Source organism: Mytilus trossulus, unplaced genomic scaffold (assembly GCF_036588685.1).
Source record: "Mytilus trossulus isolate FHL-02 unplaced genomic scaffold, PNRI_Mtr1.1.1.hap1 h1tg000373l__unscaffolded, whole genome shotgun sequence".
NCBI classification, from domain to species: domain Eukaryota; kingdom Metazoa; phylum Mollusca; class Bivalvia; order Mytilida; family Mytilidae; genus Mytilus; species Mytilus trossulus.
This window is the reverse complement of record NW_026963340.1, coordinates 3,928,832-3,944,283: the sequence shown is the minus strand read 5'-3', so window position 1 is coordinate 3,944,283 and position 15,452 is coordinate 3,928,832. Positions and strand designations below refer to the sequence as shown.

The window sequence follows — 15,452 nt, the reverse complement described above, 5'->3', positions numbered from 1 at the left end:
GGGAATGTTTAAAGGGGCATTAGCTTCGAGATGTACAAAAACTTTAAATTAATATGATGTTTCTTTGTTCAATCATTAATGAAAGTGATATAGTGAAATACTCATTATCTTTTAGCAGCCAATTTGGTTCAATATTGTCAAAATAAGCTAAGACACATCGCTGATGAATTACTCACTTGCAAGTGAATAATTCGATCTCATTGAATCCGTATTCATGGGACCTTCAATTTAACCTATAAGCTGGAGATGGGTTACGCATGCATTCAGCTATCAAATGGAAGAGAATGTCAACATTGAAAGTAAAACAAGGATAACCTATTTGGTTGACTGAATCGATACATAAAAAACCTTATACCTGTAAAAACGATCATAAACATACTTTTTAACCAACAATATGAAATCAAACAGACATAGAAAATTCCAATTGCACGTGGTCGTTATCTGTTTATATTTATTTTTATGATTTTATCGGTTTATATGACCGCCGGTAGTTAGTGAGGTCATCTCGTCTAGATAAAAATAAACACAAAATGTTGATACATATTATCGAGTCCATGCATTTTTAACTGTTCATTTTAGATTTTTTGTAATTTGGATATGTAACAGTGAATTTTTATAATCAGGGATTATCTAGAATCCCTGATTTTTCAAGAATTTTGCAGAATAACTTAAATGATTTGCGATTATATATTATCCCTTAAATTGACCAGTGATTTTACATAATCACTGAAAATTGTAAGAATTCTTTCACAAATTCACTGACATTATTTCAGGAATTATCAATAATACAAAGATCCTAAGTTTAATAAAAATAGATAAATTATATACAATTAAATTATCTGTTTTCTTACCCTTTTAAGGTTTAAGTGGACGGTTTGCATTTCCTATATAAATAAGAAGATGAAATATGAGTGCGAATGAGACAACTCTCCATCCAAGTCACAATGTACAAAAAGTTAACAATTATAGGTCAAAGTACTGCTTTCAACACGGATCCTTGGCTCACACCGAACAGCAAGCTGTCCATTTATCAAATCTTAAACAGTTGTCATAGTGATATGGTATTTAACTATGCTAAAACAAAATTAACTCATGAACAAAATACGTAACTGTAAGTCTTGCTCTCCACCTAATGCAGTACATTAATTTTTTTTACACGATTGCAATTTGTGATATCAAACCAATTTGATCAACTGAAATGTTAACCATCTGCTATACAAAACCACATTAAAAAAAAAATACCATCATTCTCATTTGGCAGTGATAACTGCACATGTTTTCCAACAATTGTATTGTTTGCACATTCAAGTTCTCAATGTAAATGCACAGTGCATGTAAGCTGCTGTTAAACAAACGGTGATGAATGTCATCTTGTTTATGCTTTCTATGAACAAGAACATAAACTTAGCACACTAATGCAACTAAATGTACGAAAAAAAAAGACAGAACGCATGCTATACAGATTGAACACAATTTAGGAGGAGGCAATATTTGGTGATAATGTTTTGATACGGATTCCGCCTGTTGATCAAGGAAAGAAAGATCACAAAAATATGATGGCCATTGTTCATGGACGACTTTCAAAAAGGATATTACCTGCTACGAAGCATGGAATTTTGTTCGGAGCCTTCACAAAAAAATGTTTTGTTTGGCACCTTCAGATGTTTCTAATACACACTTTGTTTCTCTCTCATTAACATGCGGTACAATCATATTCAATATTTAATGGACGAGGCATTATTTCATAAAGTGGATGCTTTAACAAAAAACGAAAAGCAGAGCAGGGGACATGGAAGATTTGAAAATGTGCAATATTAGATATCATCTAAATTTACAATCATGGTGTTTGTGAAAATAAATGATTTGTATTAGAGTATTATGCTTAACATTTAAAAAAATATGTATGTATTTAAAGATGTTTAAATATGATTTTATAAAGTAGATTATTATTTTATTCATTTTCGCTTCATTCCGGATATTATGTTTAATCCATGCAATCACTAACATTTTTTCTAGTGATTATGCATAGTCCTGAAAATTTTAGTGATTACTATAGTATATATAATCCATAAATAAAGTTACCAGTGATCATACATAATCCTTGAAAATGTCAGTGATTATACCTAAATATTAACGTTTACTGTAACAGATATATACGCTTAGCATGTTATAAATCACATATGATAATTTGAGTCAAATCGCTGAACATGAATTTGACAGCTAATGCCCCCTTAAAATGGTTCGCACTTGATCTATATATTTCATCATCTGCTACCACATGTCAAGATGAAAATCATTTGACATGCTACTGATGAATGATATTAGTTTTCCGAAATATTTAACATTCGTTCATGTTTTTTTTTATGGTGATGTTGTACCCTTATGTCTATATCTAGATTCGCCTTCCGTGACAAGGTACATGTAACACTACGACTATTGAAGTTATTGAAGTTATTGAAATATTGTTTTATATAGCGAAGGTAGTCGTGTGGTCTAGAGCGCTGGACATGAGGATAAGCGATGTGTGCAGTAGTGTATCAAAGGTGTGAGTTCAAATCCCGTTGAGGTACAAAAATTTGTCAACATAAAAATCTAATTCTAACACTAGATATATCCAAGAACTAAGAAGACCGAAAAACACGGTAATAAATACGGAACAAGTATTACCATACAAATCATCATACAACCAGAGAAATACAGAAGCGTATAACATTTTTTATCAAAATATACTCATACTGATGAAAGATAAAAGAATAAAAAGTGGAAACGGAACCAAGACAGGTTTGGATAAAGATGTTGAAATGATTTGTTTCCCTAATTTGCCCATGGAAATATTGGCGTAAGACGGTGCCAATTTCGTCCCCATCGCTGTCCCATTTTTCTGAAGGTAATGTGCACCATTAAAGGTGAAATTGTTGCATTTCAGAACCATTGTAAGTAGCATTCGGTAGGTGGTTCTAAAATGTTGCGCAAGTCCCATATATATTTTCTTACACGATTGTATTCCGTCATCATGAGGTATGTTGGTATACAATGAGGTGACATCTAAAGTGACAAGGAGAGTTTCCGGGGGAATAGGGTTCATGGAATCAATTTTACGAAGGTAATCTGTAGTGTCTTGAATGTGAGAAGGAAGATTTTCTACATGAGATCTTAAACGAAAGTCTACGAATTCCGAGATTTTCTCAGTCGGGTGGCAGTTTGCGGATACAATGGGTCTATCAGGGTTGTTAACCTTGTTTAAGTACGCAGTCACGTTCAATTATTAAACCTTAGTCAAAATTTACTATTATTTTTTTCAAACTACTTATTTTTTGGGATGTTTAAATACATGTTATAATTACTCTACCGTTGTCAAATTTGAAATACTATCCAAGCTAAGTTCGGTCAGTGCTGTTGATTGGGAATGAATTTCCACGCAATCGTTTTTGTATCAACGTTACTTTCGTCACCTTTTACATTTTAAAATTGTACCAGTTCATACCGCACCATTAGTATTTTTATTTAAAGCATATCTTTGAAGACTATGTTGTCAATAGCTATATAACCTACGTCATGTTTACTAAAAAAAATGAATTGTACAAGCGTCTCTATGATGTTCGGGTTTAACTGTTTTATTGTATAAATTTCAAGATTGTTATAGTTTTATAATCATAACAGATTCAGTTTACATTATATTTATACTGATGAAGGATATCTGTTATCCGAAATATTTAACATTTGTTCATTTTATTGTTAATTTTTGGTGATGTTGTATCCTTTTAGACTTGTTATATATTATATTTGGTAGTGTACTGTATCATAATTATATGATTCATCGCCCCGTAAGATTTATCGTTGTCTATTATTCAGTCATTTTATATATAAATACAGCTGTTTCACAAACCACGCTTCTTTTGGGGATATATATAATATTCATAGATATTTTGTTATGTTTACGTACTAGTTCCCAGATATGATCTCTATGTTTTAACTCATAGAGACATAAATTGGGAATGTTACCAGTATAATTTCACGCGGTAGGCGGTTGAATTGAATTCTGAGAAAGACCTTAAGCGAAGTGAGGGGTAGTGCAGAATTTTAGTATAAGTTTAAACTCTCAGAAGTTCGGAGCATATAAATTTTGAAAATATGCCGCACAACCCTATGCTTTGACCTTTGAATAAAACAGTAGTGCGTATCAACTTTACATTATAGGAAATAACTTTTTACGAAACTGCATAGTTATAGTGGCGCACTTTTAGCCGTAAAGGGAGGTCCTATGGAAAATTTAATTATCTTTTTACAAAAATGCAACCTATATTGGGTGAAAAAAAGAGAACATGTAGGATTTCACCAAATCTGGTTTATCTCAGAGATCTTAATGAAATTAACTCAAATATAAAGGATTATGAATATTTCATGAAGATTGAGAAAATCCTGGGCCTTTACTATGATGACTCAGCATAAATTCACAGTTTACAGTAAGCATAGTTTACTAAAAGCCCTGAATGCAAAGTTATTTCAGAATATAAGCATATTTGTAATTTAAGTTGTTTAGAAGTGCTTATATTTACTCTTCGCAGTCATTGAAATTCATACATACTTGATGAATATTGTTGCTGTGGTGTTTTTGTCCTGACGATAACACAAAAGTAAGCCGTAACACCTGAATGTGCTTTTTGTAACCGCGGCATACAAAAATACAATCTAGAAATACAAAAATACCTCAATGAAACTAACAATAGTGTGTTCTATCCTAAACATGTACTAAATATTCCACATTCACAGAAACAGCAGAAGTATTTATCAAATTTGATGTCCCAGGGCAAAATATAGAGAAAAATGCCTATCCCCTTGGTCATACAACAGGTAATTTAACCTGTAAATGCTATGGTTTTATTATTATAAATGTCTTTTGTAAAGAAAACAATAACTTTGCTTGAAAAGAGTGCAACAAACAGATGTTAGCAGTCAACTAATAAAACGTTTAGTGAATGCATACATCTGACTGGTAACTTCATACATACAATTTTTGCAAATATGGATTTGTTTAACCAATTTTAGTTCATATATTAACTAAATTATATTAGATATATGGTTAGAGATGATATCGTTGTGACAGTATTTCTAAACTGACTATTTGATGCAGAAATAGGTAACTTTTATTGATAAATAGGTATACAGAAAGATGTGCACTGAAGACAGAGGCAGGATTGGGTATTTTATATAATCTTGAATGTTAGAATGATTTAATACTAAAATTTTCATTTATTGTATTCTGAAACGTTTTCAATTTGTTATCAGAATAGTTTCTAACAGGTTCTATACATTTCATGTCGGTAAACATGCACTAAGGGTAAGCTGGCAATAATAAAAGTCTTGTTTTCAAATTCTTTAAAAATAGAAACAGGGTTGGGGGGAATACAATGTACTGTAAAATTAAAGTTTTAAGGCTATGATTCTGATAAAAAAGTATTGTTGAGAGAAAAAAGTGTTTTACAGGATTTTTCTATTTGAATAAATGGAAAAATCGGTTGCACTTTGTAAATACAGCTGTTTCACAAACCACGCCTCATTTGGGTATATATATAATATTCATAGATATTTTGTTTTGTTTACGTACTGGTCCCCAGATATGATCTCTATGTTTCATCTCATAGAGACATAACTTGGGAAAGTTACCAGTATCAATTCTCATGGTAGACGGTGGAATAGAATTCTGAGAAAGACCTAAATTGAAGTTAGGGGTAGTGCAGAATTTTAGTATGAGTTTAAACTCTAAGAAGTTTGGGGATATAATATTGAAAATATGCCGCACAGTCCTATGTTTGACCTTTGAATAAAAAAGCAGTGCATATCAACTTTCCATTCTAGGATATACCTTTTTACAAAACTTCATAGTAAAAGTGGCACAGTTTTAGATTCGTGTTGTTTATTCTTTAGTTTTCTATGTTGTGTCATGTGTACTAGTGTTTTTCTGTTTGTCTTTTTTCATTTTTAGCCATGGCGTTGTCAGTTTGTTTTAGATTTATGAGTTTGACTGTCCCTTTGGTATCTTTCGTCCCTCTTTTAGCCGTAAAGGGAAATCTTATGCGAAATTGCATTATCTATCTTTACAAAAATGCAATCTTTGCCTTTAGATTGACAAATTTGCCTTCATTCGAGTAGTGTCTGCAAGCAGTTTCATTTACAACAATATGTATGCGTTCAGACGACTTCGTAGTACTATTGTTGGTAAAAGTATATGCAACGAATTATTTATGATATACAATCAAACTATAAATGACTGGCAAGGCTATTTATTGTAAATTTCTTAACTTGACAAACTATTATATCCGATGAATCATTTCTACATATTTATAAGTCATTATCACAACAAGTCAAACCAGGGGGAGATATGCAGTTGTCTGATGCGCCTGTTTAGTCCTAGGTACATTTATACATACATAAAAAGAATCTGCCTTTATTGGTGTTGCAATATTGGCTTCAGTAGACAACATGTCCATCCCCTATCACGCAATATATCACCCAGAGTTGTAAAACAAGTCATTTCAATGTGCAATCCACCAAACATGACGATAAACTTATCTTTTTCGTACAAATCATTCCCAGTGAATTTGCTTAGACATTTTCAAAACACGCTGATCTGCAGTTACAATTGATGTTTCTGCGGGATTCACCACATTTTCGCCAAATCCATCGAATACCTGAGAATTGCCTGGTAGTGCATACACATCGCTCTTGATGTCTATAAATAGTTTGCACATGCGCAAAAGTGTTAAACACATATGTATCATAACCTTGAAAAATGTTATAAAACCAATTCATAATATCATTAGAAATTCAAAAACACTAAGTATACAGTAAATAGTTCAAATGATTTTGAAAGAATTTTGTAACATTTTCGCGCATGCGCAAATACTGGAAATGTCAAATATTCATTTTTACTAAATATATGATGTAAGGAAGGTAGCCGCCAAACCTGATGATTGTTTTTTTTACCAATAGAAAGTCAAAGAAAAGTTTTCCAGTAAAATCAATATTTTCAAACTGGAGAAAACAGCCATTTTAGAAAATGGCCGTGGCCATCTTGAAAAAAAATTTTTTTTAATGGCCAGCAGTTATTTCTTAAAAAGTATATAACAATGATGATGTGTGGTAATTTTCATGCTTGTATCACCATTTGCACAATTCCCTCGATTTTGCTTGCTTATATCTTCCACTAAGTGTATGTTCGCATGTTATACTGCATTGTACTTATTGTTTTCGGGGAAGGTTAATTTTCTGGTTGTAATACCCGTATCGATGGCTGAGAAACTGAGTAGGCAAATGCTCACATTAAATTTGTACCGATACCGCGTGTGAAATATCCTCCTTTATCCTTTACACCATACCACATGGTGCTGACCCTAGGAGGGAGATACAGAACATACATACAACCGGAAGTATATGTATATGATTCCACACGGAACTTGTTTATAATTTGTAATATTATTTATGTGGAACAGGGCCTGGAGTGGTTTCATTTCTAATCTGCACCATTGTCCTATATTAGTATTGTATAAAGTTGAAATCTTTGATTCGTCGTTTTCACAACATGCCGGCTAACAAATTGGACCTCGTTATTGTAGTATTATAGATGTTATATTTGATGATAATACATAACGTATATAAAGTTTAAGACTGAACAAGAATGCGGCCACTCACATCTAATTAAAAAACCGTCTGAAAAGTGACGTTTTTGTCATATTTGATAGAGTGTTTATATTTAAGGTCGAATTTGAGCGTTTTAAAGGAACAAACTAGTTCAAATCTTTTGATAAACTAATTAAATGGACCGAAGTAAACATCTAAGTGTTTAAAAAATGTAAAAAATCTTTCATCAGATGTACTTCAAATTTTAGGCCGCCCAAAGTTAGCCAATGGCGGACCTTATCCTTACACAAAAAGTGTATTTTTGCGCTATCTTCTTACATTAACCTTTGATATTTGAGATAGAGTATAATGTTTGCCTTACGGTCTTGTTCGACATATTTAGGACATATGCATTGCTTTCTAAATCAACTCATCATAGATACCAAGATTAAAAATTTCAGCTATTAATCTGAAAGTATAATACCAATTTGACAATACAATTTTGTGCTAATTTTTAGACGGTTTTTGTTCAGTCTTAATATCTAAATATATAAGAACACACCTGCGATATCTTCTTATATTAATCTTTAATATTTGAGATAGAGTATTATGTTTGCCTTACGGTCCTGTTCGACATACTTAAGATATATGCATTGCTCTCTAATTTAGAACAGTGGATGTAAGTGTTGGCACCAACACTACCAATCTCCGGCGCAGAGGTTCTGTTCAATACTTTGTAACACTACACTCAATATTAAGTGCAGTATTACGGATAATGTATGGAACGGATATGAACTCTGCGCCGGAGATTGCAACACTACTAAAATCATCTCCAGGTAAGTATGTCACTGAAAATTAAATCAAATGCTTAAAAATAGTCAGGAAATGTTAATGGAAACAGAGCTTATTTGATTTTGCATTCCGGCTATTTTGATACCAGCGCTTCTGATGTATTTGGCTGAGTTCACTTGAACTTCTCGAGTTAACTTTACTTACTCGGGTTTCAACAATCTAAGTTTACCTGAACCTCTCGAGTTAACCCCTCTTATTCCGGTTCCAGCCCTCACTGAGCCAGGGTTAAACTCGAGAAGCCATCGAATGACGTCACACCAATCAGAGTTTTTCTTTTTTTTATGCTAGGTCAGGGCATAACCCTAGAGTTACTTAGAGTTGCTCCAAATAGCAACTCGAGTTCGTTCACGTGATACTCTTGAAACTCTGAAGTCGATTCTAGAGTTTCATGTGAACTCGGCCTTTTATGTAGACAAAACGCACGTCAGGCTTATATTCCAAGCATCTTTGATGACATTTTAATACAATTTCCGATATCTAGCTTTCTCATTGTAACTATTTGAATAATACTATCCAGACCGTTCAGTTTATTGAACAGGATAAAAACTATGATACACGTACCATCATGAATATAAGGAGATGTGGTATGATTGCCATGAGACATATATCCAGAAATGTTTAAATGAAGTGGATAGGAAACCGTACGGCCTTCAACAATGAGGATAACCCATACCGTATAGTCGGCTATAAAAGTCCCAAACATGAAAAATATGAATCATTTCAATTGAGAAAACTAACGGGCTAATTAATAACAAAACAATTTACGAAAAACAAATATGACAGACATGAAACAACGACAACCACGGAATTACAGGCTCCTGACTTGGGACACGCACATAACGAATGTGGCGGGGTTAAACATGTTTGTGAGCACTCAACCTCCTTCTAACCTAAGACAATGATGTTACAGCACAACATAATAAAAGAATATAAAAAATAATTGAAAAAGGCTTAACTCATCAGATCGATACAAACAAAAACATCAAACAAAAACACAGACAGGACATGGCAGGGTTTATATCTATCCACCATCCCTTACAACAAAAAAGACACTAATTACAGATCGGAGAGTACTCGCAGCTACTAACAGCTAGTTCAAAGCCAATAACAACTAATAACAAAATCATGTAACTAAGACTAAAATACAAATCAGTACACATCCAACCTCCAATGGATATAGTGTAAAGACGTCATTAATAGTCAGAGAAAAACATGACCTTGTGCAATGACATAATATAGGTATCGATAGATTGTAGTACCGTGAAAGTACATATGTGCAATATTTAGTATGGTTTTAATTTACAGATAACAAAATCAATATTTATACCAATACAAACAATATTCAAAGATTTTTTACAGTGCTGAAAAGGTAAAATTTTAGAATAAAGTTAATTTAAAAGATTGATACGTTTACCCGGATCGTATCTAAATTTCCGCGCTTGGTTAACAATATAACCGTAAAATTTATGATGTGCTATTCAGTTTGAAATTAAAAAAAAATTACAGGTACAGCCCAACTTGCAAACCAAATCTTTATATCTATGGAATAATTTAGTAAAGGTTTAAAATCCCAGACTTAATAACTTACTAGTGATTCACAGATCACGTTCTTTGAAATCCAAAACTTCACTACAGACACAAGCATCGCGGACGAGTTGGGATATATAAACATCGTAAGACAATGCCAAAGGAACATCACCGTTCAAAAAAGAAAAAAATAATAATGGGGAAAGAACAATCATCCCTTTTTTTCTTACATTTTTTTGTTGAGTTTGTGGTGCTATACTGAAATATGTAAATCTAGGAAAAGTGTTGTTGAATTTATAAGTTAAATGGAATTTAGACGTTTTTTTTACCATAAACTGTGATTCATAACAGTATAGATAGTAGTCAGCTAAAAAGGGATACAATTGGTACCCATAGGAATACCTACATCCTGTCGGTGAATTTTTATTGCCGAAACGTACATAAATGTTGTCAAGGAGAACATTTAGTGCGTTGATAATATCATAACACCTCTTGTAAGTATATTTAGCATATTTACCTTTATCATTGGAGAAAAGGCCTTATATGAGTTGCAGCAAATAAAGTTACAATCAGATTTTGGAAAAAACCATTTAAATATATAGGGAAAACTTGTGTTTGATAAAATTGTGTGGAAGTGTAGTATAAATAGTGGAAAGTCTAAACTGCCAACTGAATCAAAAGGACCATCAAAAGCACAATATACATTTAAAACATCAACAAAATTGTTTACACTCCCAAAATGGCTAATTCCACTATTTTCATATTTTTTTACAAAAATTAATGATAAGTTCTTTGCTAGTACTATTAGTTCAGGAACTCGTTTAAAGCACCAACTGATTAGTAGTAGAACACTTACTATTGGCCGAGATGAAACGATATTTCACAGGTTTTTTGTTTAAGGAGTATGGCCACGAAGTGCCTATATTGGCCCTATGAAATAAAAAAAAAAAATATAAACAAGGTTGATCCTTTATAGCTAAAACATATCTCCCAATATCGTTGCTTGTTATTATTTAAAAAAAGAACTTCTCTTGGAATTTTCCTCTTTAAATTAAATTTGGAATTTCAAATAAAGTGCCATCTACCATATTCAACATATCAAGTTCAAGTTTACGCCGAGCCATTTCATGTGTTAAACAAGCTTTAGTTCAGAATTTCAGACCTCAAAATTTGGGGTTTAAACACATCAGCCATGACGATGTTGTTAATTATCACACATGACCACTAGCTTAGACTTTATTTGGGGATGGAACAAACACACAGGCTATATTAGTGCTTGATGGCACCTATATCTTTATCCAGAAAAGCGGAAACTTTCATTTTCAAAGACGGTCATTTTACACAAGGGACGAACGCTGGTTAAACCAATGGTAGTTGTTACTACAGGGTACTTTGTGATTGTTCTGGGACCATACTTGACCGACTGCAAAAATAATGATGCGGCAATCCTCAAACATATGTTTAACACAAATGTAGAAGATATCAAAGAATGAATGCAAGACAATGACATATTTGTAGTTGACAGAGGATTCAGGGACTCATTAGAGCTTCTTGATGATTTAGGAATAAAGGCACAGATGCCAAGTTTTTTAACGAAAGATCAAAAACAGATGATAACAGATGATGCCAATACAAGCAGATTAGTTACTAAGGTTTGTACCCTTCAGCCAAAATACTGTAGTATAACTCTCAAAACTAATTTTGAGACTGCGTTACTTTATATAGTATCATGTAAAGATATGTTTATCGCTACACAGAAAATTTTCTCATTCGTGCGAAGCACACCCAACTCACATATGCATATAGTTACTGTTAAAACTATGAATATTGTGCCCCTAATAAAAATAAAGAAAAGTAATTTATAGGACTGCGTAATTTTTGTTTTCCCCTATGAACAGTTTTTTTACACATCAACATCAATTAAACCACAAAAAAAAGTAGCACACCTTCCATAAACGTTTTATATTCTGCATACGTAATGGTATTGCTGTTTCTGTTCGCAAAACTGACTATTTATACAACATAATTAATATAGCCATACAGAGTTTTAATTGCAACCAGGTATGAATTTCAGACCTTTTGTTTAGAGCTTTTTTCTTAATGCATGTAGTTAAAAGGTTTAGTTGGCTTTCTTGCTTTTATCGTATAAATGTTTGCTCAAGCATCCAATAGCATTATATAAGCTGAAACCGTACCTATCTATTAATTGCAATTGTAAAACTTTATTAAAATGTTTGAGCAAACAGTTATATAAACAAAGCAAGCAAGCCAACCAAACCTTTAATATACATGCTTTAGAAAAATAGCCCTAAATTACTCTGATTCTCATTCTAGGTCTGATGGGTAGTAGAGTCTGCTAATGCAAGAATCAAGAGATGGAAATATTTGAGCCATGTTTTACCAAATAAACAAGTTCCATATATCGGAGATTATGTTTGCATTGTATGTGGAATATCAAATGAATATTTGCCGCCGTTGTCTCCAGGTAACCATTCTCACTATTAAGATAGCTCGTATTGGTAACTATGATAAGTATATGTTTATAATCAAATCATAAATAGTGATCAAAACGAATTTGCAATATTTTAAAGACACCTTTTTTTCACTAGGAAATTCGCACTGTGAGAGCTGCCATTTTGCATTTAGTTAAAAAAATGTGTTTTTATAAAAATGTACGAAGAAAAAAAACCTTCTCTAAAAAGTATTAATCACTTTTCCTTAACTATTCAATAGAAAGCAAATTCAACAAACAAGCAATCTAAACAAAACCTATAATATTATAAGACAAATGATAAATAATACCACATGATAATATAAAACAATTGTTCTTTTGTATATAGATACAGGAAGATGTGGTATGAGTGCCAATGAGACAACTCTCCATACTGCGACTAAGAGTTGGTAATTTTGGTGTCATTCGGTAAACTTGTAAATAGTTGTCTCATTGGAAATCACATCACACTTTTTTTTTATATATTTGATTAAAAAATTGTTAAACTATATACTAGTATTATAATTAAAATTTTCTTGTTTAAAAAGGATGTGATAATGAAGAAGTATTGGCTGCAAAAATGCTCCATCTGTCGAAACGAGTAAATACACTGAAACAGAGGGTAGAAGAAGAAAATTGGAGAGGCGTAGATTAATTTGGAAAGAGCCAGATAATACTTTAGACGATTTTCCACTTCTTGATGAAGAAGATCTTAGAAACATAACGTGCGGTGTCTATCAATTAAAACTTAGCACAAGCTACATACAGGAACACTTAGAGGGCAATTGTCAAATTCTTGTTCATAAAGAGGATGAACATTTGGTACGTGTGAAACTTCAGAGCCGTCATGTATCTTCAAAAACCTACATCTTGTGGATAGAATACAAATCTGGTGAACTTACCGCATGGTACTGTACAGGAGCACGTGTTGTGAGAGTATGTGCCCAGATTGCCTCAATACTCTGGTTATGCAAGGCATAATCAGGATATATCTTATGGAGTCCAGAATTGGGGAGCATAACTAGAAGATACAGCATCAATTCCACAAGCCGTAGACGAAAGTGACAGTGAGGAGAGTGTCGTTGAAGAATAGAATATTATATTAATCCTTGTTGAGGTCTCTGTTTCATTGACTTTATCTTAGTATTCTACTTGTTAATGTATTTGAACATGATGAACGCTATTTGAATATATTGTAATGTTGGTTTTTTTTTCAACTGAGCAAACTTTTTAAAAAGTTTTGAAGTATTTTATTGTTGAATATAACATATTCATCAGACATTTCATATAACTTTAATTGAAGAAAACAAAATATAGACAAAATAATAGATTTTGTATATCGATTGTAGTTATTTATAGTTGTGAATAATACATAACTTTAATTGACACAGCTTACATTAATACGTTAATATAATTCATATCCTTTCAATCAACTCTATCAACAAGTAAATCCGTAAATAAACTTATCCGCTTTTGACAACTAAGAGTGAGCATTTTGTCAATTTTTTTTTTTAGCTTTTTTAAAAACAATTACTGTATAAAAACCTTTGGGAATATATGAAACGTATGCACTGAACAAATGAAGTATATTCTTATTAATTTTAGAGTTGTACGCACTTAAGGTACAATTAGAGATAGTATAAATTATAAATATTTTTGAGTGTCAGTGGTCGTTGGTGTATAAAGAACAGTGTTTAATGAAATAATCGTTCATACATATTTTTATTCTGAATGCTGATTTGAGAGAAGGCAGGTAAATCATTCAGAACGAGGGTGGTGCTTATGAGTGCACGTGTGGTACATTTGTATATTATGTGTTATATGATTATATCATATGGAATTATATGTATTGTCTATACGAATTGTTTTCTTTCTTCATTTTTTTTTCAGCAATTAACATTTTTGGAGTTTCATCGAAATCACGGGTTTTTTATTCATATTAATGTAAGAGATGGCATGGCATGATTGCCAATGAGACAACTATCGTAAAACATTTTTAAAGATTTTAAATCGGCTGTACTGCGCTCTCCAAGATATTTACAGCTTTAAATGAATGTGCCTTCTGCCAAATATAAGACTAATATGATTTAATGTGTTTGGAAACAATATATATACCACTTTGAATTTAATCTTTACTATAGAATTTTGTTTGTCTGCAATTTCTATTTCGTGAATATCAAAGCCGAAAACGAGTTTTCGGTGCAATTGTACCTAATGTAATTGGAGCATTGTTTGCCACTTTAATCTGTCTTTTAGTAAGTTTCACTTAATATATATATATATAAAGAACGAACTATGTGTATGAGATTCAAGAAATACTTTGCAAAATAATTTTTGTGGTAAAATAATTATATTAGTATAAGAACGTCAAGAAAAACAATTTTGAGGTTACGCACAAATTGTCAAAATAGGATTTCACCATGGTCTTTTCTGACGCTCACGAAAATTATACAAACAGAGTTACAAGTCTGATTGTTATCAATTTATAAACTACCCTAGTAAGGGATCATTCTGCAGTAATTTCGTCAATTTCTGAGACAGGGCCGTTTTTGACCCTTCGTGGCCCTACTCCCTTAGGTAACCAATACATAGTGTTGACCCTCAAATGTTCAGAGCATGTCGTCAGCTGAGCAAGAATACTATTCCTGTAGCTCTATGTATTTAATAAAATACACAAGCACAAGCGACAACAACTAAAGTACTCACCTTGAAATAGATAGTAGTGTATGACACTGAAATCAAGACTGTTGGGAGCACAAAAAATAATATCAGAAGACTTATATAATAAACTTCATCCCCATTATTACATGGTACCCATCTCATATGGCAAAGCGAAGGTCTTCGGTAAGGTTCATAGGCAGCAATCCCAAATAGAGGAAAAGCTATAAAACAAGGTCACGTTATACAATGCCATTCTGACTTTCGCTGCTTTAGAATAAAAAATACTATGAGTAATTTCACTGTT

The 15,452-nt window shown here is 32.4% G+C and overlaps 1 pseudogene; it reads left to right on the top strand.

Annotated features, from left to right (window-relative positions):
• Positions 1–8,392: 8,392 nt before the first annotated feature.
• Positions 8,393–13,468, top strand: LOC134702034 (uncharacterized; annotated as a pseudogene).
• Positions 13,469–15,452: the final 1,984 nt, after the last annotated feature.